Raw genomic sequence first — 27,942 nt, forward strand, 5'->3', positions numbered from 1 at the left:
ACAGTAAACAGTCATACTGAAAGAAGTTAAGCTAGGTCCAGGACTGCCATGTCCTTTTGTAGTGTGCATACTATCCTGTGTACCTGTACAGTTTCAGTCACCTAGATGTACCACTTTTGGAGAAAATGAAGTTTTCACAGGTAGCCTTTTCTATGCATATATGCATAGGGAAAGCTAAACACACTAAACAGTCATACTGAAAGAAGACGTGCCAGAGCTAGGATTGCAGTGCCCGTTTGTAGCATCCAGTGTACCCTGTTTACCTGTAGAGTTTCAGCCTACAAGGTTTACTCCTCTTGGGGAAAATCAAGTTTTCAAGGGATAGTTTTCTCTACATATCTATACATAGGGAAAGTTAAAAACAGTAAAAGGTCATACTGAAAAAAGAAATTATGCCAGAGCAAGGATTACAGTGCCCTTTTGTAGGGTGCTGAGCACCTTTGTACCTGTAGAGTTTCAGCCTCCTAGCTTTACCCCTCTTGGAGAAAATCAAGTTTTGAAGGCATAGTTTTCTCTATGCAGAAAAAGCTAAAACCGAAATACTGAGAACAAAGCCAGGCTATAACCAATGTAAATCCAATAAAAAAGAACATGTGAAAACCATAAATCAAATCATTAACTTTGTCTCCTTTAATTCAGCAATCCAGACAAGTGATCTGTATTAAAGCATTTAAATAATAACTGCAAGAAGAACATATTTTGTTTTTAAAAAGGCAAAGTTCCATAACTTGCCAAAGTTCCATAAACATAAACATACAGATTCATGTCATTGGTCAAAGTAATGCATATATTAAATCATTAGATATTACTGGCCAAACCTGTCTACAAAAAGTGCTCTACAACAAATGGTTCTTGCGTTAAAGAGGGCACAGAACCGGCAACAGGCAACGTTGTGGTCTGGGCCTAAATAAGTTATGCAGTATGAATGGAAGACTCGGTGTGGGATTTGCTTTCCACAGGCAAGGCAATTAACTTTTTTGGACATTGGTTAATGCAAGAAAAATAGATCCTCAATGGGGTACTTAGCTTTAGACATTTTCAGCTGTGATCCAAGCTCTGGTAGTGACCGACCGGCACACTTGCGAACTGCTTCTGCTATGGGCTCCACAGCAAGAAAGACTGTTGTAATGGTGTCAGCTGCCTTGCTTTATAGCAATGACAACCTGACATCCATCTACAGGCAACAGCAGCTGATGCAGAAAAACATTGACTCTGGTATTCGGGCTGGCCGAAGGCTACCACAGCAGGGATAACCTACAGATGATGAGTGCAACAGTGAAACATGAAGAATACATTTCTATTTTTATATTCGAATTAAATGGGTAGTGTCAAAGGAAAAAACTTCAAAGACAAATTCACGTAAATTTCAGGTATGGCACCCTTTATTACTTGCAGCAAGGAGACAAAACATTCAGATAGAGGATTTTGTCCAATTTACTAGTAAGCAGTATGCTTCTTTTATACAGTTCTATGAAATGTTACTTTTCTATGGTTGACGTAGTTAGACACAGCTTTCTGTATTATCCTACAGAAAATGTTACTTAGATTTCTTGCTGACATGTTCAGATTTAAAACTCACTATGTGTTACATAGAAAATGTTACTTGGATTTCCTGCTGACATGACTGGATTTATGAAAAACGTTTGAGAAAAACAACCTGACCTTGGGGCTTATTTTTAGCCCACTACAAACTTTCTATTCTTCATTTGTGCAGTTCTAATATATATGTGTTACATTTCAAGGTGCATTTCTAGCTTAGGTACAAGTAATGCAGTTTATGCTTTCAAGCACCCTTTGTTTTCATTATCAATAGCTTCAGCAGCTATGTATTTTCTCATAGCATAAGCAGAAAATCAATAACTCTTTGTTTAAGTCTCATGACATTAGTAGAAATGAAACATCTATTATTATTTTTATGACATTAGCAGAAATCAAATGCTTTCCTGTTAATTTCCAAAGCATAAGCAGATCATAGCTGCACATATTTTTATGACATAACAGGATTGGAATGTCTCAGTAGCTCATGCAGATTTATGCAGTGTGAAATAGAATAAATGTGTTAACCCTTTTTAAACCTCGAATGCACTAAGCATGCATATTACTAATACATATTTTTCTAACATTTCCCCCCTTTTAATACTTTTATTCTACTTTCAAAATAAGCATGAACAGTTTTTCTTCCCCTAACCTCTTCCTACTCAGGACTTGCAGTTAAGAGAGTCATTCAGTTTAAACTTATGAAAGCATTTTCAATTTTTCAACAATTCTTCAAGTTCAGCACCTTGGTATAAGGTTTCTGAAACTGACATGTCTATAAAGTCGTTAATCAGTCTTTTCATGCAGGGGATGCAGCAGCAAACATATACCACCAGTAGGATCATTCCTACACAGATGGCAATCAGGATGTTCATCAGGATACTGCCCCACCCCCCAAACAATCTCTGGAAAAAATCCGTCAATGGATTTGGTCCTGGTTTGGTCATAGCCGACACTTGCTGAATTACCTCAAGGTGATTGTCTATCTCGTGTTTGTGGTCAGGAATATATGAACAGCACTCCTCCTGGATTAAAGCACGAGTACCTCCGCTCGCCGCTAGGGTGAAGTCGAGAGCCATGCGGTTTTGAAGCACTACAGTTCTCATGGCAGTCAGTTCATCAGTCACCAATTCTAGTGTGGAAAAGGTTGCATTGCTCATTATTTTGAGAAGTTTAGACAGTTTTCTCAGTTCCCAGATTGATTTCGTTGCTCCATATGCTGGCAGTATACCTGCCCACGAGATGATGGTATCACCCAAGTCCATATGCGACAGTCCATTTTTCCCTATGCCCACAGCATGATGATTTTTCCAGCCTGCATTGATCTTTCCCACTGGATTGACAGGCTTCTTGAGTTCTCATCGAACATTTTGAATTTTCCCCCCGAGGCAAAACTGCTGTGTGTCATATGGCCGGAACCAGGTACCCCAAATAACAACTGCTGGACCAATTCTCAGGTAACCACTTGTATGCTTTCCTACCACATACAAAATAACAGTCTTCTACTTTGGTAGTAACTTTACTATGTCCTGGTTCTGGACAAAACATTTTTTGTCAACTATAATCAGTTGTTTATAGAGGTCAGCATTATGTCTTACTTCATCAGTTTTCCTATGCATCAGTTCAAAAAATGTATCATAGGTTGTGTTGCAATAGGAACCTGTGTTATCAGTTTTATTGTAGCATCTATAGGGAACAGTCACATTACAATTGCTCCAACCCACCTGAACTGTACCATTTTTGTAAAAACACAATCCCCTTCTGTCGAACAGACAAGTGCAATGCTACTTTATCTTGTGATGTAACATCTGATGTATCATAGACTAAATTTTCCCAGGTCTTGTTTGCTCCTAGGGGGACTGAAATTAACAATCACCCCCGTATGCTGTTGGCAAAGCTGTGCAAATCCAGCAATTCGAAACATTGAAGGTCTCAGCATACACATATTTGATTGCCTGGTAAGTGTTGAAATTTGGGTGGCACTCTACGTGCAACTCTCCACGTTTATTCAGTTCAGTTTGTGTGGCTGAGAAAAGGAATGGCCGCAAAAAGATTATTGTCATTAGTACAGTTAACAGGATGATTATGCAATACTTCTGAGGAAATGGTTGTTCTGCATTCCTGTTTTCTCCGACTCTTCTGAGTAGTTTTATTTGGATTTTTCTGGATTCTATCATTTTTGCTTTTGACATGTGATCTTACTCTCTGCCCTAATAGGACCTTCAGCATGGATGGTTTCTACACTGGGGTTGAGACGGATCAGTCCTACTGATCTGACCCCCCCCCCCTTTGTAGCCAGACTTTGTGCTGAGGGCCCCGATGGAGAGGTAAGATTTTTGTCCAGTTCAAAGTTCTTAACTAGTTTGCAGTGCGTCAGGTGGATCCACGAGGCTTGCTCTGCGATTTTGACTGCAGTGGGTGTCGAGAGAAGCACCTGGTATGGACCTTCCCACCTTGGTGATGTCCAATTTTTCTTCTTAATATTTTTCACCCAAATCCAGTCCCCTGGGATCACTGCCACTTCCGATGTCTCGGTTTGTTCTTTATCTGAAACAGAATTTGACTGCAACAGATGTTTAGAATTCAACAAATTTCTCATATATTCAGCAGGTGTATAGTCAGCTTCCTGGTCTGCGGGCATGAGAAGTTTCCACTGGGGTGCATAATAAGCCCTTCCAAACAGTTTTTCAAAAGGAGTCAATCCTTTTGCAGTCGGAACAGTTCTCATGTTCAACAGTGTCAGGGGCAAACAATACACCCAGTTCTTTCCTGTCTCGGCTGTTAACTTTCTTAATTTATTCTTTAATATTCCATTATGCCTCTCAACTAGCCCTGCAGATTGTGGATGGTATGCACAATGATTTTTTAAAGAAATACCAAAATGCTTACTTAACTGCTGTATGGTTTGGTTTACAAAGTGTGTACTGTTGTCACTGTAGATCCTTTCCGGAATGCCGAATCTAGGGATGATTTCTTTGACAAGAACTTTTGCTACTGTGGCTGTATCTGGATTTTTGGTTGGAAAGGCTTCCACCCATCTGGAAAACATATCTACAATGACAAGACAATACTTATTTTCACATTTGTTCAATTCTATGAAATCCATACAGATAGTGTGAAACGGATATGGTGGTGTAGGGAAACTCCCTTGCTTGGGCTTTAACGCCCCTTGTGCATGATGTTTGTTACAAATTTGGCACATCAAACAAAAATTTTTTAGAGTAGTTTGTAAATCCGTACATTGTGAACACTTGGTTCACCAGCTGTACCAACCCCCCTGTTGAGACATGGCTCTGCCCATGGCTCAACAAAGATGCATATCTAAACAAATTAGATGGTAGTATCGGTTTCCCTTCTTTAGAGACGTACAGCCCTTTTTTGAGAATTGCTTCTCGTTTTACCCATTTTTGTTTTCAGCTTGCGTAGTGAGTGTCTGCATTGTCTTTAACATTTCTAAGTCTAAAATCTCAGAAAGTTGTAGTTCCTCATTTAAAAGAAATACTTCTGAAGCTGCTTGTTTTGCAGCTGTATTACATTTTGAAATCCTATCCTGTTGCTTGGTGTGAGCTGTGCATTTACAAATAGCTACTTTCTGAGGTAACTGAATAGATTCTAAAAGATCTAAAATAAACTGTGCATGATTGATAGGTTTACCAGTAGATGTTATCATTCCTCGGTTTTTCCACTGTTGTGCAAAAACATGTAGAGTAGAAAAAGAGTACTGACTGCCAGTAAAAATGTTTACACATTTACCCTTTGCTAAGGTACATGCCCGTGTCAAGGCAATCAATTCTGCTGCCTGTGCAGATAAGTTGTGTGGTAAAGGTTTTGCTTCTATAATCTCAGTATCAGAAACTACTGCATATCCTACTAGGTTCTGTCCTGCAGGACCCCTTTGGCACGAACCATCCACGTAGTATGTCACCTCAGCATCATCCAAGGGGACATCCGTGAGATCTTTTCTAGGTAGTGTTTTTTGCTCAATCACCTGCAGGCAGCAGTGTGGTGTGCCATCTGCAGGGTTTGGGAACAAGGTAGAAGGGTTCAAAGTTGTGCATCGTTCAATTGTCATGTGAGGTTGGCTCAACAATATAGTCATACAGGAAAGATGCCTAGCAGGGGAAAGATATGCGACCTTCTCTTGTAGTAAAACAATTGTGACTGCATGAGGCACTCTCAAAGTGAGAGGGTGGAATAAAACTACTGAGGCCGAAGCCTGTACTGCCATTGCAGCTGCAACTACTGCTTGTACACAGTGAGGTAAGGACCATGCCACTGGGTCTAGTTGTGATTAATAGTAAGCAATGGGGAGTTGCTTGTCTCCATGCTGTTGTGTTAACACTGATGTCATATAACCTTGCTTACAATCTACAGTTTGGAAAAAACGTTCATGGTAGTTTGGTAATCCCAGAACTAATGAGGACGCTATTAACTGTTTCAGTTTGCAGAAAGCAGATTCTGCCTCTGGTGTCCATTGTAACAAATCCTGTGCTGTCATAGGCTTTTTATATATCAGGTCAGTCAGAGGTGCAGATTCCAAGGCATAGTTTGGAATCCAGCTCCGGCAAAAATTAGTTGTACCCAGGAAGGACATCATTTCCTTCTTGGTAGTGGGTTTTGGTGCTTGCAAAATTGCTACTTTTCTATTCTCATCTAATGTTCTACCTTCTTTGGATATTACATACCTAGGTAGTTGACTTGTTTTTTCCAAAGCTGCAGTTTATTTTTGTTTACCTTATGTCCTTCAGCGGCTAAAAATTGTAATAGCGCTATGGTATCTTCTTTACAATCTTGCTGGGTGGGGGCCGCCAGCAGGATGTCATCAACAAAGTAAAATCTGACTGCCTCTAGGTGGGGTAAATCCCACCAAGTTGCTTGCCATTTCTTGTGAGAATATTGTTGGACTGTCACAATATCCCTGTGGTAGTCGCGTATATGTATACCTTTTCCCCTGAAATGTGAATGCAAACCAACGCATTGCTGATATCTACCACAGAAAAATACTTTTGTTGAGGTTTTAAATCATTCAACAGGGTGTGTGGGTCTGGCACTGTAGGTGCCCTTGGTATTACTGCGTCATTTACAGCTTGTAAATCTTGGACCATACGCCATTCTCCATTTGACTTTTTAACAGGAAATAAGGGTGTGTTACATAGTGAATCGGGAGATTCCACCAGCACCCCCCCTTCCTTAAGTAAAGCTGCTATGACAGGTTTGATTCCTGCCTCTGCATCTTTTCTTAAGGGATACTGTCTTTTCTGTGGTCTAAATGCTGACTTTGGCGTGATAGTAACTGGTCCCGCTGTACGAATAAGTCCTACATCTGACTTTCCTGTTGACCAGAGAGTTTCTGGTATATTCTGTAAGGCATTCTCTTTCTCCTTTAATAGGAGTGCTAATCAGCTGTCCTTGCTAGACTGCAAGTGTACGGCTGGGTGGGTCTGAGTTATCCAATTCAACTTCTGTACTTGTATTCCCTGCTTTGACAGTTCTAATTCTGTCTGTTTCTCCCATCTTGTGACTTTTTCTCCTAGGTCTGCCCATTCTATGTTTTTGTCCTTGGTTAAGCTAACATGTGGTAGTCGATTAGATTTATAAAGTGCAAAGAACTCCTGGGGCAATTAACAGCTGGCTACTCTGTTCCCTTCTGTGTCCCAGTACAGATTACGTAATATCAATCTGTTTGCATGATTTTTAAACAATTCTTGGTCATATTCCTTATCAGGTCCTGGTGTGTTACAATAATACAGGGTACAGTGCAAAAGGTATTGTTTATCAATGTCAAAGGAGGGGAACTTGCTGATGGCTACATTCAATAATTCTTCGGTCACAGTCCCTGGACCAGTCGTAACCAAGTCCTGGCTGTACCAATAAAACATTTCACCCTCCGATTGCACTGCAAAGGTATCAATTTGCCACTGTGCTTCCATACCCTGCATGGTTGGGACTACTGCTATACCAAATAGCTGCATAAGGTCTCTGCCCAAGAGGTTTACTGGGCATTTTGCAGAAACAACAATTTTGCTTTTCTGAGTCAATCCTAAAACAGGATCCATTATTGCAATGTTACGGGAGAGGGGCTCCCGATACAGCTGTCCATTAGCTGCTTTTACCAGTATGTAATCAGGTGACTATGTGTTTTCTGGCAGTTTGGAGGGATGTATCAGGGTTCGTGATGCCCCTGAGTCACACAAGAATTTGACTTCCCTCCCTTCTACCAAGAGTGTAACTTCTGGTTTTGTGTCTGCTAAATAGAGCTCCAGGCTCAATAAAGCTAGATCTAATATTTCACTTTCTTCATTGTCAGTAACTTCTTGCACTTCCTCTATCTCTTCTGTCACATCCTCTACTCCCTCTATCACATTCTCATTTGTCCTTTCTCTGCTATCCCCTTCTAGTGAATCCTGACTACCATATAGCCAGTCCTCACCCTCCTTGTCTTCTGTAGTTGCCTTCTTGTTTTTCCTGCAATCCCTTGCCAAGTGTCCCTTTTTACCGCATTTGAAACATTCACCCCTTTTCTTTCGCCCTTCAAAGTTCTCTGATCGATTATCAGATTGTTTGTTTCCCTGTGCATTTTTCTTGCCCTTTTTTCTGGACTGCACTACATAAACTTCTGCTCCATCTTCTACAGAAAATACTTGAGTTTTCTTTTTGCTATTAAAATGCCTTTCGGCATGCCTAGCATGTTCAAGTAATTACTGTAACCTGCTTGTACGATGGTCTACCATGTGTTTTGTAATAAAACTGCTTATGGGTGCAATACTGCCTTTTAACAATGCATTCTTTAACTGCTGTTCATATGGGAAATCTTGTGTTTGATCTTCAGGAACCTGCATTCCACAGTGGTTATTAAAACATTCTAACAATCTGGCATAATACTGGTCAATAGTTTCACCTTCTTGTTGGATGCATTGATTAATGCAAGTCAAGTCTGCCCTAGGCTTCCATTTTTCAGAGATACGGTCTGTAAGACCTTTTACTCTGTTGTCTACTTCTGCACTGCTATGTGGGAGGGGTCTGTGCCAGCATCACGGGGATTCCAGTTGCCACTAATCATGTGCCAATCTGGTCCCACAATTTGTCTAACTACTTTTTCTACCTCTTCTCCGTTTAAGTTATAACTCAGCCTCATTCCTTGTAAATCCTCTGAGAACTTTCTAAAATTAACTTTTGGATGGGGAATTCCCTCAGTGGCTTTCCGGATATATTCCAGAGTCCAGGATCTGTACACTAAAATAGTTGGGTCCTGACCGTCTTGTCCTGCCTGAGGATTAGGTACTTCTATAAGTGGGCATATTTCTTTTTCACTCATAGATCGTGAATTCTTAACCATTTGATATAACTCAATGCCTTCATTTGAGTTACCTGCCCGTGTTCGAGACCTGGTCTCGATGGGACCGTTAATAAATGGTTTTACTTTTGCAATGTCTCTATTTTCAGTGACAACAGGATATTGTGGGGGTGGATAAACTGTTCACTTGCTTCATATTCTGGTAAGGGAGGCTATTACTAAGTTATGTCCCCCTTATCTAAAAACATTGTTTTTGAATTGTTGTTCTTTTGTTCCCTACAGTTTACTTCCTCAATCCACTTGTGTGCCTGAGGAATTCCTAATCGGCGTTGCTTTTTTACCCAACCTTTGGAATCGGTTTTGAGCTGTTTGACAAGTTTGATAAGTGAGGATTTTTCTAATTTTCCATCGAATTCGTACTTATTAACCCATTCTGAATAATATTTAATATTGTCAGCACGCTGCGACTGCATGTATTTTGCGTCTTCGGTTAACAGCGGATTTTGGGGTCTTTTTGTACAATTATTATAACCCTTTTTGATCATAGGTTGGTACTAGGCTGTCAGCCCTAGGGCCTATACAAGCCTAGCCATAACAATTCCCCGACCATTTCTTCCCACATTACTTACTTTCCTGGACCCCTGTCTAACAGGGCGACTGACGTGATCCCTGGCGTGAATTTCCTTTCTCCCATCCAATCGTCAAGGTTCCTCTTGAAGAGGTCCAAAGAGGCACTCTGCTTGACATGTCTGGGGAGTCGCTGGGTCAGGAACCTATCCCTCCAGCATGTTTTGTTTATTGTGATGACAAGGTTTAGGTCCCTGGAGCGTGTAGCTCTGAGGGATTGGGATTTCTTTAAGTGTAGCATGTTCAACAGCTCTGGGTTTGACATGGCCTTGTATGTTAAGCAGAGATCGCCTCTGAGTAGACGATATGCGACAGAGTATAGCTGGAGTTTTTTTAAGGCAGTCAGCGTAGGGCATCTGCTTTAGGCCTGTGATTCTTTTAGTGAGGTATTTCTGAGGCCTTTCCAGTTGTTGCAGATGTCTTGAGAGGTACATAACAAATGGGGCGTTGTATTCTATAATGGGTCTAATGAGGAATGCGTACAGTGGGACAAGGACCTCCTTTTTTCTGGATGAAAAGCCCTTCGTGATGAGGTGTGCCACATAGAAGGATTTCCTGACTGTTGTGGCAATGTGGTTATCAAAGGTGAAACCACTGTCCACCTGTGTCCCTAAGTCTCTTATCACACTTTCTGTGTTTAGTGTACTGCCACCTATATGGTAATTCATGGATACATGTTTTTTCCCAAAGGGGATAACAATACATTTCTTGGCATTGAGCTTGAGCCCATGGCTCTGGCACCAAGCATCTGTTTCTGTAAGGCCCTTTTGTAGAGTATCCACATAATTTGGGGATTCAATAATGGTTCCCAGTTTGCAGTCATCTGCAAACTTTGTTAGCCAGAGTCCCTTAGTGTTGACCTGTACTTCAGAAAAGTAGATGCCAAACAAGAGCGGCCCCAGGACTGAACCCTGAGGTACTCCACTTGTCACTTGTCTGGAGCTGGATTTGGAGTCGGCTACTTTTACAGTGTGGGTTCTATCAGTAAGCCACTTAGCAACCCATTGGGTGACATAGGGATTAATGCCCAACTTAGTAAGTTTATCTATGATTCCAGAGTGGGGGATGGTGTCAAAGGCCTTGGCAAGGTCTAGATAGGCTGTGTGGACCACCTTGCCCTTGTCCATGGCTCTGGAGACTGATTCAAAGAAGTCAATCAGGTTCACGAGACAAGATCGGCCCTTCACAAACCCAAACTGAGTGGGGTCCAGTGTTTCAAGGTTGCCAATGTCTTTGTTTATAAGTTCCATGATAATACGCTCCATGGCCTTGCAGATAAGGCTTGTCGTTATGTAACTTCTCTTATTTTTAATGTGGTACCACGGACTTTGTTATAGTCTCTTCAGAATGACTGCCTACCTATTCTGTTTCTCCTGATCTATGACAAGACAGTAATCTTTTCTGTCCCTGACTTGTAAAATACAGTCTTGACAAAAACAATACAAATCTAGTCCCTGATCTAAAACAGAAAACAGAAAAAAGTAGATTCACCTTACCTGAGCCTGTTTGATTGATCACCTGATTCGTGGAGACCCGTCCTTCATTCGCAGATCAGAAAGTGTCTGGCCTCTATTGTACGACAATTCAGTCGGAGGGCTTTTCAAATAAGAAGAACCGATTTGGTTTCTTCCCCATATGGTTTCAACCACCTGGCCCATCTGGTCCGAGGTGAAGTGAGGGTTCCGGTCCAAAGGACCAATCTGTCAAAGGAAAAAACTTCAAAGACCAATTCACGTAAAGTTCAGGTAAAATTTATTACGTGCAGCAAGGAGACAAAACATACAGATACAGGATTTTGTCCAATTTACTAGTAAGCAGTATGCTTCTTTTATACAGTTCTATGAAATGTTACTTTTCTATGGTTGACGTAGTTAGACACAGCTTTCTGTATTATTCTACAGAAAATGTTACTTAGATTTCCTGCTGACATGTTCAGATTTAAAACTCACTATGTGTTACATAGAAAATGTTAATTGGATTTCCTGCTGACATGACTGGATTTATTTAAAACATTTGAGAAAAACAACCTGACCTTGGGGCTTATTTTTAGCCCACTACAAACTTTCTATTCTTCAACTGTGCAGTTCTAATATATATGTGCTACATTTCAAGGTACATTTCTAGCTTAGGTACAAGTAATGCTGACTACGGTTTATGCTTTCAAGCAGCCTTTGTTTTCATTATCAATAGCTTCAGCAGCTGTGTATTTTCTCATAGCATAAGCAGAAAATTAATAACTCTTTGTTTAAGTCTCATGACATTAGTAGAAATGAAACATCTATTATTATTTTCATAACATTAGCAGAAATCAAATGCTTTCCTGTTAATTTCCAAAGCATAAGCAGATCATAGCTGCACATATTTTTATGACATAACAGGATTGGAATGTCTCAGTAGCTCATGCAGATTTATGCAGTGTGAAATAGAATAAATGTGTTAACCCTTTATAAACCTCGAATGCACTAAGCATGCATATTACTAATACATATTTTTCTAACAGGTCATGACATGCACACTGCCAGGGACATTGATGTATGATTTTCCCCTTGTCTTCAGCATTCTATTGGGATTTTTGTGAACTCTGGCACTTACCTCCTGTTTACTGATAATATTTTGATGCTTGGTGTGTGGCCAGATTTTCTTCTAGTATTTTCTAACCATAGGTCCTCAGTGGATTACCAATTTAGCCCCTCCCCTCCCCCATCCAGAGCAAGTTTATTTATGGTACATCTGCTGTGGGCACCATTTTTAAATGCCTGTTTAGGTGATAGCAGCTGCCCCTGTCCCTCACTGTTTGTGTGCTCGTCGTGTAAGTGTTATTTATTATTGCACACTACTGTTGCCTTATGATACTTTGCTGTGTTCAAGTAGACAATCACTTGCTTCTGTATATGAAAGGAATAAGGAAAAACATAATGAGCTTGATTTATACAGTACATGGTTAGAACAGTTGCTCATTTTTTATACAGCAATACTGTGTTATGATATCTTGACTGTGTTCATCTAAACATGGTATGCTATTGTTAGAAAGACTTGAGACATTGTAATGTAAAAACAATAAACTGGCAGTTATCTAAGAGCGTACTAACTTCCCTTTGCTTCGTAGCTACATGTACAGCTGCACTACCATCTTATTGCTGTGCTCCACCATGTAATTCTCAGCTACAGCAGGAAATAGTTTTATTCAATCTCATTTTGCTGTGTTCAGCATAAATCATGAATGCAAATAATTAACCAATGCCCATAGTAGAATCTTATTTACATATGGAGCTCTTACACTGCTTATGTGCTAGTACATCTTAAATGCTTAGTAAATGACTTGATGAATGCTGTGTTGACAACTGTAATGAATCTTAAGTTCTACTTCTTTACTCGAATATAGGTTAAACTAGTATCAGGTTTGCCTTTGCTTTAGTATTGTATACAGTATGGAGATTTTGGTCATTTGGTTACTGGTTTGATTTAACTATTTACTGCTATCATGTATCTAATGTATAGTATGCTAATACTTCTCGCAGTACTGTCTCACTCTCTAACAACTGTTCTAACACTATTTTACAGCTTCCTTCCTACAGAGTTCACTTTGTGTCTGTGTCCCCTCCCTCAGTTGAGTTTGTAGCTTGCAGAAACTTCCTTGCGATTGTGTGAATGGAACCCACAACTTTGAAAAATAAATAAATGGACTTTGCTTTCAATTGTAAATGTAGGTCTCTTCACTACAGAAGCCACTATGTCAAGAACTTTTTATTTTTATATATTCAAATTAAATGGGTAGTGGTGTGCACACCGCCAGGGACATTATTGCATGATTTTTCATCTTAAGCCAAGTTCTTTTGGGATTTATGTGAACTCTGGCACTTACCTCCTGTTTACTGATGTCCCCAATTTCCACCCACCCCCACTACACCTAGACTTATATCCCATAACTCTACCCACTACTTCAAACAATAACTGCTAGCAGTTGCACTACTGTTCCAAATGTCCACCTCCAGCTTTCATTTACTTTTCCTATTTCATGCTACACTATTTCTAGTTCTGCTATTGCATCTTTCTGCACTCAAATCTACTTTATGTATTACTAAGCCAACATTCATTACCATGTTCCTTTCAACTCCATCTGAAAGTTACTCAGAAATAACTCAGTATCTTATTCAAATAACTCCAATACTTTTCTTAAAATAAAAAAAATTCTTACAATTAATTCCATTCATTACATTTTATTAAAAAAAAACTCTACCCACTCTAATCTTTTATACATTAACAGTACAATGAGAATACAAAACCCATTTCTCTACTCTTCCATATTCTCAATCTTATCCCTTTGTGGAGATATATACCCTGATCCAGGTCCCACTTCCTCTATGCTTCCTACACCATCCAATTCCTGTAATTCCTCAAAATCCCTAGATATTGTAACACAAAACGCACAAAGTATTTGCAACAAAAACTATAGATCTTCATGTATGGATAGATCTCAATAAGCCTGATATCATTGCTGCCACAGAGACATGGCTTAAACCAAAATGCAATAAGGACTAATAGACCACACACACACACACACACACACACACACACACACACACACACACACACACACAAACAAAAAGGAGGCAGTGTAGTTCTCCTTTACCCTAATATCTACAATATATTCTCATACCTATCAATCTGCTAATGTTGAAATTCTGGTATCTTTCCTAAAAATAAGCCAAAAAAGCTTATGTATCATAGTCCTTTACATTTCCCCTGGCAATAACATACCAATACTTGAAGAAATACTATCTTGGGTCTGTAACACTATTAAAAATGAAACCATCATTATGGGTGATACAAATATTAACTGGTCACAAATATTAACTGGTCGAATCTTTGTTCTAAATTTCCATCCTTGAATATAAGCTTATTTCATTTCACTCAACTTATCACCTCTCCAACATGATATAATAGCAGGACCAAATTCTCCTCATTTGGTACTCTCTCAAATGCTATAAGTGACCACCTCCCAGCATTTTCTTATCAAACAATACCCTTCTTCCACAAAGAACATCATTACAAACATTTTAGGAATCTTCCTGATTTTAATCCACACACATTCTCCAGTATACTAAAAAGTATGAATTGTATTAACTTAAATTATCCTCCTCATGTTGAAGCACTGGATTACTTCAACACAAACTTTTTAAAAATATTAGACAGTCTTGCTCCCCCTAGAGTAGGAAACAATGGCAACAATTTAACCCCCCCCCCACATCTACTGAGATTCAAACAACTCTGTAACAAAGTAAAAAAAACTAGTATCCAAAGACAAAAAAAAAAAAACCCTTTACTATTTAAAACTTCAAGCAAATCATAACCAAAATCCCCACAAATTCTGGACATCTATATGATCACTTCTCAACCCTGGCACAAAAAGCAACCTGTGTCCACACCCAGACAAAACACCAGAACAATCAGTTCAACTCGCACTTCACAAATTCTATAGGTAACTTTACTGCTAACTTTCCACATCTACAATCCAGTACAAACTACACTGTAACAGCTACAATACTCCATATCTTTCACTTCTCTTCCTCCATTACTTTACTTCTAATTGAATCTTCAAAGAATGCTTCACCCACTTTCTCACTTACTAGAATCCCTACCTCCACTTTAAAAAGGCTACTTCTCAAGCTAAAACCCACCTCTAATGTACCACACAAGCTTGTCAATGAATATCTAAAACTTGCTGCAGAAGCCATTGCCTACTCCATTAGTATACTAATTAACAGGTCCATCCAAGAATCATATGTCCCAAAACTTTGGAAGAAAGCATTTATTCTACCACTTCCCAAGGGCAGCAACTCAACAGATATCTCAAGCTACCAACCCATAGCAATTTTAACTCCAATCTCTAAGCTCTTTGAAAAATATGGATGCATGCAACTTATCCATTTCCTCCTTAAGAACCACATCCTATCTCCAACTCAGCATGGATTCAGACCAGGTCATAGCACTATGACTGCCTTAATATTCTTCATGGACACAGCCAATAAGGCTAGAGACTCAGGAAACAGTCTATCCACCTTATTTCTCGACTTAGCAAAAGCCTTTGATACAGTATCTCACTCTCTTCTTCTAACTCAGCTCTCAAACATTGGTCTAGCTGATCTCTCTCTCTGCTGTTTTTTCAGCTAGTAAATAAAGAATAACCACAAAACTGGAACCACACCAATGTATTTTAATTTAATAATTTAGTCTTGACAGTGTAAAAGACTTCATCAAAATAAAACATAATTTGAACAGCCACCATTCAAAAACACCTGATTGGACAACTACAAACTTTCATTCCACATCTAAAGATATAGTATAGTAAAAGACTGTACCAGATTATCTATACAAAAAGTTAAAAATACATAACATAAAACAAATATAAAACATTTTTTGCTTTTCTCTATGGTTTTGTACAAAATGCCATGCTAAAAATTAAGGAATGTGTTCAACTAGAAAAAAAAATTCTAAAATATATGCTGTATGTTACCACATAAGAAACTACAATGGTTTAATATTCAGAACTGGCTTTTAGTTTTAACACACTCTGAATGGAACATTGATCATTCAGTCCAAGAGTAGTAACTGCATTTAGTAAATAAACTCTGTTAAATGTTCTAAGTTTTATGGAACTTTTCTCCTCAGGCCTCCACTGAAAATGGGCTCTTTATGGCCCAGTGGACTATCCTGGTAAACAAATACCAATAAATAAATAAATACATAACTAAATCTACATCTGTTTAATAAAGTATATGCTAATACAAGTCAAAATGTTACTGGTTCTTGTGTTCAGACTTGTAATACAATCTCAAATTAAACTATAAATAGTTCATTAAAACTATTTTTGTTTAATGAACAATGCTAAAGTAAACACAGAATCAATAATAGAAAAAATAGCTGATATTTGGATTTGCATACTTAAGAATTAGAAGTTATTGTCTTCCAACACTGCTGCACACTGACCAACAGGTTAATTTGAACTCTCCAGTGTGAAAGCAGAAACTGCAAAAAAGCCCAGTGAAACTGTTAGCTTGGCTTAAATTCATTTAGGGGTTGTGAAAAACATAAGAGAAAATCAACAAGAAAAAAGGAAGAAAAAAAACAACAGCATGAAAGAATCCTGCAATTGAGTACACAGCAGTTCAAGTTTTAGCTATGGTATATAATGTGGCGTCCAGTAAGTTACAGGGTAAACAAATAAACCAAATGCACTCAGAGATGTTTAAAATAAATTAAATGCTTTTGGAAAATTGAGGCTTTACCTAGCTTTTAGGTTAACTAATAAAAAAAAAAAAAAAACTCAAATGCTGAAATGAAGAATTGTGTGGTTGAGTATAAATTTAGGAGAGAGCACACAGAGAAAGACTAAGATTTTCTGCTGTACCAGTGGAAGGAAAAGAATATATTAATTTTATGAAAGTATAAATAAGCAACAGGACAGGTGTTCCACAGCTGGATTTGTTAAATGAAATGGTACATCATATGTATGCTCCAATCCTGGCCTAGATAAGGCAGGCAGGACTTATATTAGAAAAGATGCAATCTTACCAGTGGAAAGAGTTGCTACTAATAAACTGTGGCATAAAGTCAAGTTATTAAAATTGGAAACAGATTCTTTGTGGGAAATGATTATTAACTGTAGATCTCACTGAAGGGAAGCAAGTTTATCCCAGCAATCAAGGAAAGTTGAGAGGCAGGTAAGAGAGTCAAGCTTTTGTACTGTCTTCAGAATTTTTTTTTTTTCCTGGAGGATCAATGATTTTTTTTTTACGTAGAAGGGTCTAAGGAGGAAATAAAGTTTATCCTACAAACAGTGAGCCATGAAACAGAAGGGAACTCAGCTTCTCATTCATCTGACAACAAAGCACATAGATTTTGCCCATGAAACTTTTTTTCCAGTGTTCGAAAGAAAAATCCTTAAGAAAGAGGGAAAAAAAAGGAACACAAGAAGAAGAATCCTGAGTACCTGGGAGATCAGCAACACTGAAATTAATGAATAAATGGCAGAATAAAACATCAGTCCCATTTGATATAGGTATAAACATGTAAAGTATGGCTTTCCAAGAAAAAACAGCTGAGAATGACTAATTGTGTTCACTTTGTTAAACTTGTTGGTAAACTGTAAAGCATATACCCCACTTTATGCCATTCACGTTAGAAGGACTAAGGACCCTAAATCCTCACCCATGACACCAGAGATGGACATTCACTTAGGACAAAAATGGATATACCCTGTATTTCCAGATGCAGCTCTCTGTATCAAGCACAATTTTCCTTAAGACTCATAGGGAACACACAAAGTCCAGGATCTGGATTTCCTTCTCTCTCACTCTCTCTCTCCAGTGCCACAGTAAGACTCTACACTGAGAGTCGAGTCCTCAGCCGAGTGTCCAAGCTAGGTCCTCCAATACCCTCTCTGTGAAACCAGTGCTTCGTATCCCTGCTCCAAGCAGCTGACTCAAACACACTCTTGGAGATTTGATTAAAACACATACACACCTGGGAAAGTCTGGTACAGATTTACTAGCTATTCCCCCTTCTGCCCAGACTATAATGTAGTTACACTCCCACCAGCCACTCCAAAGCCAGCTACTCTAAGGCTCTTACAAAGGTACCCAATTATACTGAGTGAGACTGATATTAATACCAATGATAGTGTTTGGCCAATGCAGTAAAGCTTTCAGGACTGACCACAAAGTCACTAAACATCTAAGTACTCTCAAAGGTTAAAATATTCTCTAAAGGCCCAGCCACAATGAAAAGTTTAAATATATTTAACGATAAATAATAAAAGAACATGAAAACACAGAACATTTATCTACAATAAACACCAGAGTTTCAGTCACAGGAAATATTAAGATAACATAGATGAACAGATTCATAATATGCAGAATAACAGTATTTAACTAATTTCACTATATCTTCCTGACTGATCTAAAGAATTACTATTCCTTAGTCACTTACTAAAGCAAGACAAGATGAAGTAGGTGAATGTTTTTTGGAACCTGACAAAGAAGAAGACCAGACTGCCCTGAGACTTGTCTCATCTAGTATTAAAACATAATTTTTGTCCTGGATTACAGAATGACATCACACACATCTGGTCATCTGACTTCTGATTCCCATACTACCCCATTACTAGAAAATGAACTAGAATCTCGCATATATGTGTTATCATACACACAGACCTTTGCTAAGATGTGTTATAGCATCTGGAAGCCATAAAATCATTTCAATACTTCCACCTTTCCAGGGTAGCAATTAGTTAACTGCTAAGGACAACACAACATGGATTCCTAGTCCTTGTTTTCACAGACATTTCACCTCTGGCTGCAGTCAGAACTGTAAGATACAATCGTTATTGCCTACCAGGTAATTTAATTTCAAACTATTTTTCAAAGTTAGCTGGACTGAGATTAACCTATTCTCTTCCAGTAAGTATCCTCTGTTGCAATGTAATAATTTCAATAGTTATAACACAGTCTAGTCTGATATACAAGTGTATTTCTTTTTTTTTTTTTGTCCAGCAGGACACACTGTTGGTACATTTTTCAACACAAGCATCTGTACAAAGCAGTTTGATATACAAATGATGCATAATTCTTTACAAAACTCCAGTTAGCTATGCTGGCATATGTTGCACATCCCCTGCTCTACTTCTCCTGGCATAGCTGGCAATACCTCACATTGTTACAGTCACTAAAAGGAATTAAGTAATAACTGTAAGTAAAAGTTTTTATTAAATTTTATATAAAAAAATCCATGATGTATGTACAAGAACCCAATCACACAAGTGCAAACAGTGCTCAGACTCTCAGAGGGCTTCCCAGTAGGAGTGGATGTGTATCAGGCTTTAAATCTGAACCAAATGCTGTTCCTAACAGTGATTGACTATTTCAGCAAGCAGGTCGGAGTGGGCAGATCAACAAAGCTGTTATATGCAGAAAATGTGGCATTTCAATCAGATTCTGAACTAGAACTTAAGTGATAGGGGAATGTACTGCAAAACTGAAAGCACACTGAATGAGAAAGTACAGAGAAGATGTTTGTAATCACAGCAAATAGGGGAACTCAGAAGAAGCTGAAAATTGAGATCATACCTCCCAACTGCCCAGATTTTCATAGAATGTCCATATTTTTTTCCTTAATCTTTTTGATTTGTTGCTCATACATTTTGTGGTTTCTGGCAAATCACTGTGAATTGAAGTCAATAAATAATGACATACATTTGAGTTTCAAACTTCATATCTGTCAGAAAATGCATGCTTAGACAAATCCTGTTATTCTACCAACTTTCTAAGTTTATAAGTGCAATATTTAAAACATAGGTTCATAGGTTCATACTAGGCTATCTGCCCTGGGGCAATTATAAGCCTAGCCCGATTCTGTATGGTTACCACCCTTGATTTGAGTATACTGTGCCCTTTTTAAGGTTTAGTTTACTGTGCCTCTGTCTAATAGTGACATGGGAGTAATCCCTGGGACAAACCTATGATCCCCCATCCACTTATCGAGATTCTTCTTGAAGAGATTCAGTGAGGTGCTCTGCCTCACATGAACTGGAATTCTATTCCAGAGCGAAGGGAGCCTCTGGGTTATGAACCTGTCCATCCAGCAAGTTCTATTTATTTCTGTGCTGAGGTTCAAGTCCCTCGAGCGTGTGGCTCTAAGAGATTTAGATTTACTGAGGTGAAGCATGTCCATTAATTCTGGATTTGACATAGCTTTGTATGTCAGGCATAGATCGCCTCGAAGTAGGCGGTATGCAACTGAGTAGAGCTGGAGTTTTTTTAACCGAGCAGCATATGGCATCTGTTTGAGACCCTTGATACTCTTGGTGAGATACTTTTGGGGTCTTTCTAATTGCTGCAGGTGTCGGGTAAGGTACATCCCAAAAGGGGCATTGTATTCTATGATGGGCCTGATGAGGGATGAATAAAGGGGCACGATTACCTCTCTTGTTCTAGATGTGAAACCCTTCGTGATGAGGTGGGCTATGTAGAAGGTCTTTCTAACCACTTTGGCAATGTGGTTTTCAAAGGAGAGATTGCTATCAACTTGGGTCCCCAGGTCCCTAATAACTTTCTCTGTACTTAATTGGTTTCTGCCTATGTGGTAATTTGTGGGCACATTGTTTTTGCCAAAGGGTATGACTATACATTTTTTGGCATTTAGCTTTAAACCATGGTGCTGGCACCAGTTATCTGTCTCTGTGAGACCTTTTTGAAGGATGTTTGTGTCAGCTGGAGAGTTGATTATGGCGCCCAGTTTGCAGTCGTCTGCGAACTTGGTGAGCCATAGTCCTCCCACGTTTGCTTGTACCTCGGAAATGTATATATCGAACAAGAGTGGTCCCAGGACAGAACCCTGTGGGACGCCACTTGTGACCGGTTTCGAGTCTGACATGGCTCCAGCAACTCTCACTCTGTGGGTTCTGTCTTTGAGCCAGTTTGCGACCCATCTTGTGACATAGGGGTTTATATTTAAGCTGGATAGCTTATCTATGATGCCCGAGTGGGGTATTGTGTCAAATGCCTTTGCAAGGTCCAGATAGGCTGTGTGGACTACCCTCCCTTCATCTATGGCTTTGGTGACTGTTTCGAAGAAGTCAACCAGGTTCAAAAGGCAGGATCTGCCCTTGACAAAGCCAAACTAGGTAGGATCTAGTGTCTGTAGGTCCCCAATGTCTTTGTTTATGAGCTCCATGATGATCCTCTCCATAGCCTTGCAGACTAAGCGTCAGGCTTATGGGCCGATAGTTTCCAGGGTCCGTAGAGGCTCCACCTTTGTGGAGTGGGACCACTGTTGCTGTACTCCATTCTGTGGGCACATATCCTGTAGTGAGGCTGAGATTGTATAGCTGTTTTATTTGAGGGATTAGTTCCTCTTGGAGTTCATGTAGGATGCAGCCTGGGATGCCATCTGGTCCCATGGAAGCAGTGTTTCTTGCTTTGGAGAGGGCAGCCTTCACCTGAGCATCAGAGATGTTTGGGAGGCAGCCCTCTGCTGGGATAGATACTTGCTCTTTTTGGGGGGAGGGGGTGGAGAATTTTGCACTGAACCTGTCTGCCAGGATATTGTCGATGTCTGTGGGTTCAGTGTATTTTTTGTCGTTTAGAATCAACTCAGAACAAGTCTGGGAGTTGCATCCAAGGTTTCTAACATAACTGAAAAAAGCCTTATGATTGTCTTTGGTGTCCTGTGCAATTTTTCTCTCGAAGCTGGCCTTGGAGGATTTTATGAGGGATCGTAATTTTTTGCTAGTACTGATCAGAGATGCCTTCCCTATTAGGGATTTTGCTCTATCATGTAGTAGCTTCCTCCTTCTGTTGTACAGTTTATTTATGGCAGGGGTCCACCAGACTGGACACCTGCCTTTGGATGACTGGGTCTTGGTTTTGTTTGGGATAGCCATGCATTCCTGGAGATGTCCATAGAATGCGTTTATATAGGATTCTGCAGTTTGGGCCGTTTCCACTGGCCTTGGGGCCTTGAAGGATTCCACTTTGGTTTTGAGAAGTGAGAAGTTCGCTTTTGAGAAGTTTTTCACTGTGATTTTCTGGGCTGGGGGGGGGGGGTCGGGATGTGGGCATCCAGTGAAATTAATTTATGGTCTGATCTTACCAATGAGGGATATACTGCTGGTGTGGAGCATAGAGTCCCCATGTTGGTAATGATCAGGTCTAGTATGTTGTCCCCTCTTGTGGGAGTGGTGACTAGTTGTTCCATAGCATTTGAGTTTATAATTTCCAGGAACCTTTGGGCTATGGTGCTGGGGCTTGAGTAGTGCTCCCAGTCAATGTTTGGGTAGTTGAAGTCGCCCAATATAATGGTGTTCGGAGAGATCTTCATGTTCTCCAATGTTTTCAGGAATGCCAAGTGGGATTCCTAACTTTGAGAGGGTGGTCTGTAGGATGCTATAAACTGAAAAGCAGTCTTGCCCACTGTTAGTTGCACATGGATGGTCTCTGATACTTCGTGCAATGCCACTAACCTGGAGGTGTGGATATCCTTGATAAATATGGAAACTCCCCCTCCTTTTGTGGTTTGGTCCGGGTTTTGGGGCCGAAAAGCATGATATGAGGTATAGCCTGGTAGTGCTGGGGTGCTCTCTGGAGTCTTGAATCAGGTTTCTGTCACTGCACAGATATCGATGTTCTCCATACTGAGGAGCGCTTCGAGTGCGTGCATCTTGAGGTTAAGACTTCTGGCATTTAGCAGCATTACCCTTAGTTTCTTGTTCCTTGTGCTGTCGATGGGGGTGGGTTTGACTTTTGAGCCTTTCCTAAAAAAGGCACTATGGGGGTAGCAAGAGCCTTTGCCAATATCCGAAAGCCCAGTGGTGACAGGTGCAAGCCATCCCTAGCGAAGCAACGTGACTTGTCGGGCATGTCATCCCAGGCTGACAGACACTGGATCCCCTTTGAATGACACCAACATTTTAGCCAATTGTTAAAATCAATCATTTTGTCTTTGTACTGTGGCATCATTCTAGGTGAGGGTAAGATGCTGCTCAAGGTCAGGGTCATACCAGCCTGGGCTACATGATCAGAGAGCTCCTCTATGTCTCTTTTCATGTAGTCCAGGGAGGTACATCTCAGGTCATTCACACCAGGATGTACAATGACTGAGTCATATTTGTATTTGCTTTGGAGTGACCTGAGTGCTTGCGTTATGTGGCGGATCCTAGCACCCGACAGGCAGCTCACCATGACCTTCTCTTTATTCAGCCTGGTGAGCGGGACGTCAGTGTGTCTGACAATAGAGTCATCTATTACAAGAGTATCAGGTGTGTTATTCAGCCTTAAGGGCTGTGGCTTCGTTCGCTGATGTGGTGGGACTATGTGATACTGGAATTGTGTTGTGTGTGGTTACCTTCTCCTCCTGACTGGTTACACCAGTTTTGAGATGAGAGAGCTCAGCCTCCAGTTTGGTAAATAGTTGCATCTCTCACATATATTTGAACCTGTTTGGAGGAAGAGAGGGTTGTCCGTGTACATGAGACAGTTGTAACATTGCCTCAAAATTCCCAGATTCACCAGCTGGACTGGAGAGGAAACCATTGACTGACCTTTGGACATGCTAGAGTAATATAGGGAAACTGAATTTAAGATGGACCAGTAGAGGACAGGGTAATCGTAGAGAGTATAAGAGTAAGTAGTGCTTATGGTTTAATAGTGCTAACTTGTAGGATTACTTAAGTGGACCAGTGAAGGGCCATAGAATGAGAATATGGTGTTTAAATTGAGAGATAGAGCAGTTCTAAGGGAAAAAGTGAAGAGCCGACTTTGTGGAGCCAGGAATAGTTTAAACCCAATTAGGCGGTGCTGCCCGCTGTTGCACTATGCACAAAAACATGCAAAACCGCACAAAAGAGGGTTTTAAGAGAAGAAGATGGAGTTTTGGAATTGACCCAAAATGACCAATAAAACTACAGTTTCAAGTCAGTAACCACTCCCACAGGGGCAGGCAGGCTGCTCAATGTTTTTCACTGCCACTGATCAACAGAGAGACTTCCCTTTAGCCCAAGCAAAAAATGGCCTCACAGAAACTTAAAAACAGTTCAAGAACAGCAAGCCTGTAACTGAACTTTTTTAAATCTCAGAAAAGTGGGAAAAAAGCAAGATTTTTTTTTTGTTTGTTTTTTCAGAGATAGCAGAGGTTCACAAGTATCAACAAGTTATAACAGTGCAGTAAATGACCCCACACAAGAGTGCTAGGCCAAAGACAGAAAATGCAAGTTTTGAGAAAAAAACGATTTTAAAAATAAGTGCAAATGTCCCTATTTCTTATACCTGTCTAAGATGTTGAGTGGTATGATTGAGATAGAAGGGAAAATTAGTGGAACAGGTTAACAACTTTAAGTATCTGGGGAGGGTTGGTTGAGGAAATGGGAAGTTCAAATGAGAAGGTCAACAAAGCTAGAAACAGAGTGTCAAGGATAGTGTGTAAAGTACAGTTTTGTACCTACCATAAATGTAGATGTTCGAGGATCCACATTGCTGCAGTCCTAACTATTGGGTAGTCCGCTGTCCAGTCGGCCCGAATACCAAAGTATATGGCTGACGTCGGTCAGGGCGCATTAGACTGACGTCAGTACGTCAGGGTACTAATGCGCATGACCGACGTCATATCCTCAGTCTTTTCTTGCCCCAGATGTCAGAAGACCCTGAAAAGATAAGGCCAAAACCAAAAACTCCAAACATACCTGCACCAAAAATATGTACAATATATACAAAATTACCAGAATATAACCTCACCTACACAACCACCCCTAAACACAGAGGGAAGGAGGGAGTAAATTGGACTGCAGCAATGTGGATCCTCGAACATCTACATTTATGGTAGGTACAAAACTGTACTATGTTCTTCATTCCACATTGCTGCAGTCCTAACTATTGGGTAGAATCCCAAAGCAGAGGTAAGGGAGGCTGGCAAATCATATGGAAGCAGGAACTGACAACATGCCTTGCAAAATAGCTGTGGCAAAACCAGCCCTAGACTTAGAGTAGAGAGGAAGGTGATAATGCTTAGAGAAAGTATGTACTGAACTCCAAGTAGCTGCCTCCAAAATATCCTTAGTTGCCACCCCTTAGAAATGCTGTTGAAGTGGCAGTAGCCCTAGTGGAATGAGGCCTAATCCCAGCTGGAATCTCCTTGCCATGATGGGAATAACAAAATGCAATGCAAAACCCAATCCACCTAGAAATAGTTTGTTTTGACACAGGCTTGCCCCCCGAACCCAAAGCAAAAGAAACAAACAACTGCTGAGACTGCCTAAATTCCTTAGTCCTGCTCAAATAATAACGCAACTGCCTGTGTACATCTAAAGTGTGCAAAATCTTTTCCCCTTTATTTTGAGGATCTGCATAAAAAGTAGGCAAATGAATAGTTTGGTTTAAAGCCACACTAGAAACCACCTTAGGCATAAAGGAAGGATTAGTACGTAAAGATACCCTGTCCTTATGAAAAATCAAAAAAGGCTCTACCGCCATAAGGGCCTGTAACTCAGAAACCCTTCTTGCAGAAGTAATGGCCAACAAAAAAGCAGTCTTCCATGACAAGTATTTCAATTCAGCAGTAGCCACAGGCTCAAAAGGTTGTAGAGTAAGTTTCTCCAACACAAAATTGAGATCCCAAGCAGGAGTAGGAGCTCTACGTGGGGTCTTATATTCTTTGCCCTCTAAGAAATTGCTTGAACAAAGGATGCGAAAACAATGGTGGGTCACAATCATAGTGAGCTGAAATTGCTGCAGCATGAATCTTAATGGAAGAGAAAGACAAACCTTTGTCCAATAACTCAGTAAGATATTGAAGAGCCACACTCAAATTAGGCTCAGAAATCTCCAAATTGTTTGCTGCACTCCAAAATAAAAATCTCTTCCATTTTTCTGCGTACACTTTCCTTGTTCTAGGTCTTCTGGCTTCCATAATCACATTTAAAACTTGTTGAGGAAGTTGAGACCTGCTGTGTTTCAAAACAGAATATGCCAGGCTGTTAGATGAAGAGAGTGAAGCTTGACATTGAGCAGGTGACCGTCCCTCTGAGACAACAGGTGTGGAATCAAGGGTAAAGGCCATGGAGGCTTCCTTACCAGACTCCTCAGTAATGGGTACCAGTGCTGCCGAGGCCAATCTGGAGCTATTAAAATCATCCTTGGCTTGTCTTGTCTGACCTTTAGAAGCACCTTTGGGAGAAGAGGCAGAGGTGGAAAAGCATACACATGAAGATTTTTCCAACTGAAAGAAAGAGCATCCACTTTCCAAGCTGTGTGATGAAACCTCTTTGTGCAAAACTTTGGCAGCTGGTGGTTTAGTGGAGAAGAGAACAGATCTATGTCTGGAGTTCCCCATGACACTGTCAATTTTTGAAATACATGAAGATCCAGTTTCCACTCGTGGGGATCCATGATTTGTCTGCTTAACACATCTGCTAAGGAGTTCTGTGCTCCGGCAGAAACCTTGCCTGAAGAGTTAGTTGCAAGCTGAGCGCAGTCTCCCATAAAATCATTGCTTGCCTGCACAATGGGTAAGAATGTGTTCCCCTTGTTTGTTGATGTACCACATGACAGTTGTGTTGTCTGTTAGAATCAACACCTGCCCTGGAAGAAGTAACTCCTTGAAAGCCATTAATGCAAACTGGACTGCTAACATCTCTTTCATGTTGATATGTAGATGCTGTAGTCTGGCAGGCCACTTGTCTTGTATCCACTTTCCATTTAGATGAGCTCCCCAAGCAATGTCTGAGGCATCTGTCGTTAGAATCTGACTCGCCTCTGGCCGGGTCACAGAGAGTCCCTTGTTTAGGTGACATTCCTGAGCCCACCACAAAAATTCCTTTTGAATGCAAGGTATTATTTGAATGACAGTGTCCAAATCCTGGCAGTGCTGTGTCCATACATTTTGAGATACCATTGCAGCTTCCTCATATGCAGTTTGGCATTGGGAAGCACCAGAATACAAGATGCCATGAACCCTAAGGCTTGAAGGACTGTCCTTGCAGTCAGCCCGGACTGAAGAGATAGTTGATGGAAGTAACTGGAAAGATTCTTTTGTTTGTCCGGGGTTAAAAAGGCCATCTGGGCTGCTGTATTCAGTCTCACACCCAGAAAGCACATGTCTTGAGAGGGTACTAGACTGGACTTTATTTCGTTCACAGAATACCCTAGGCATCTTAGCACTGCTATGACATAATCCAAATGCTGTAGAAGGTCTTCCTTTTCTTGAGCTAGAATCAGGCAGTCGTCCAACTAAGAATAGATTTGAATTCCTTTTAGCCTGAAGTAAGCTATCACTGGAGCCAGAACCTTTGTGAATACTCTGGGCGCAGTGGATAAGCCAAAGGGCAATGCAGAGAACTGATAATGAGAATTTCCAGCTCGAAAACGCAGATACTTCCTGCAACTTAGTCTTATAGGCACATGAAGGTAAGCTTCCTTGAGATCTAAAGTTACCATCCAGTGATCTTTGCCCAGCAGAGGTAAAAGTTGTTGTAACGTCAACATTTTGAACTTGGGAATGTCCAGATAAGTGTTGAGGATAGATAAATCCAAAATTGGTCTCCACGTGTTCCCCTTCTTCGGTACTAGGAACAGGCGAGAATAAAATCCTAGGCCCCTTTCTGGCACAGGAACTGGCTGAATGGCCCCTATTTGGAGCAACAGAGAAATTTGCTTGTGAGCCTCTTTTCTTTGTAGAGGAGGAATGTCTGGCATGCCTTTGAAAGGAGGCAAGGTATGGAAATAAAACCTGTAACCGTGGTGAATGATATCCAGAACCCATCTGTCTTAGGTAATTAAATCCCAATTTTCTTTGAAAAGAGACAGCCTTCCTCCCAAAGGTGCTGCCAGGCGGGAAAGTACTGGCAGCTGGAAAGGCAGGTCATTGGGTCTGCTTACGAAAGGACTGACCCCTGCCCTCACCAGAAGTCTGAGCAGGGCAACTCCCTGTCCTAGGCCTAA

This window comes from Protopterus annectens, chromosome 3.part0 (genome assembly GCF_019279795.1).
Source record: "Protopterus annectens isolate FY-2018-M chromosome 3.part0, PAN1.0, whole genome shotgun sequence".
Taxonomy (NCBI): Eukaryota; Metazoa; Chordata; order Ceratodontiformes; family Protopteridae; genus Protopterus; species Protopterus annectens.